The sequence below is a fragment of the Euprymna scolopes genome, chromosome 45 (genome assembly GCF_053919585.1).
Source record: "Euprymna scolopes isolate OS-2025 chromosome 45, ASM5391958v1, whole genome shotgun sequence".
Lineage (NCBI taxonomy): Eukaryota > Metazoa > Mollusca > Cephalopoda > Sepiida > Sepiolidae > Euprymna > Euprymna scolopes.
In genome coordinates, this window is record NC_136526.1 from 66,462,239 (window position 1) to 66,463,394 (window position 1,156).

A 1,156-nucleotide genomic window follows, 5' to 3' on the forward strand; every position below is an offset into this window, starting at 1 on the left:
AATTTTTTCAATTTTCCAGTAAAATTGTGACCGTTTCTATGTTTCCTGCAACTCTGCGAATTAAGCACTTGTTTTTTATAATTTGCTTTTAATTACTTATGGAAATCAAAAAATGCAATTAACCAAAATTTCTAAACATCCTGTTAACAAAAATAATTTAACAGTGTAATGAGGTCGCTCCTACTACAGAGAACAAATATGTGACTCTCTTCATCCCCCTCCTTGTATTATTCCCATAATCAGCACCCCGCTGTATTGTATTGATGTGCTGGCTAATTCGGTAACAGACACTCATAGCTTTTCATTTCTAGTAATATTTCTTACTGTACTTCCACACATCCGGGCAATGCCAGGTACCCCCCCCCCCTAGTCTAATATCAGACAAAATCTTATATGCATATTTCTTGCCTATACATAACCCCAGCAGTATAACTATTTTAAAAATATTTTCTCTTTAAAGCTTTCTACTTGAATAATGCCGGATGAATATTGGTTGTATATAAGTAAAAAAAAAAAAAAAAAAAAAAGTTTATATTGCATAGTATAACGGATACCGTTATGGAACAAAGTTCTCCGAAAAAAAAAACAAAAAAAAAACTTCACTTAATTTCATCAAGTAGTTTTTTTTTTTTTTTTACAGCAAAAAAACAATTTGTCATGATACCGAGCAAAAGGTTCGATTTTTAGGAAGAAAAGCTAGAATTAAAGATGGGGAGGGAGTGTCGGCGCTTTAACTGGAGTTATCTCCCCGTGGCGTTTTCAACAAATTTCATAATGGCTGACTTCAACACGCTCCCATAAGAACATGTTTTTTCTGCTGTAAAAAAAAAAAAAAAAAAAAAAAAAAAAACTCAATCAAATTAAAGGAAATTTTTTTTTTTTTTTTTGAGATCTTCAGTCTAAAAACGGATACGTACAATATAACCTTTTTTTTTTTTTTTTCGATATTTTCATTTTTGAGTGCCTTGACTAAACTGTACAAATACAAAAAAAAAAAAAAAAAAAAAAAAAAGGAAGAAAAAAAAGACAAATATGTATTCTGACAACGGCTGACTTTGGGAAGATCTTTGGTAAACCGTGCCAATGGTTGGCATCGATGGCGCTTAAAATGAACAGTTTTGAAAAGAAATATTCATGACACGTGGCTCGCAGTAAA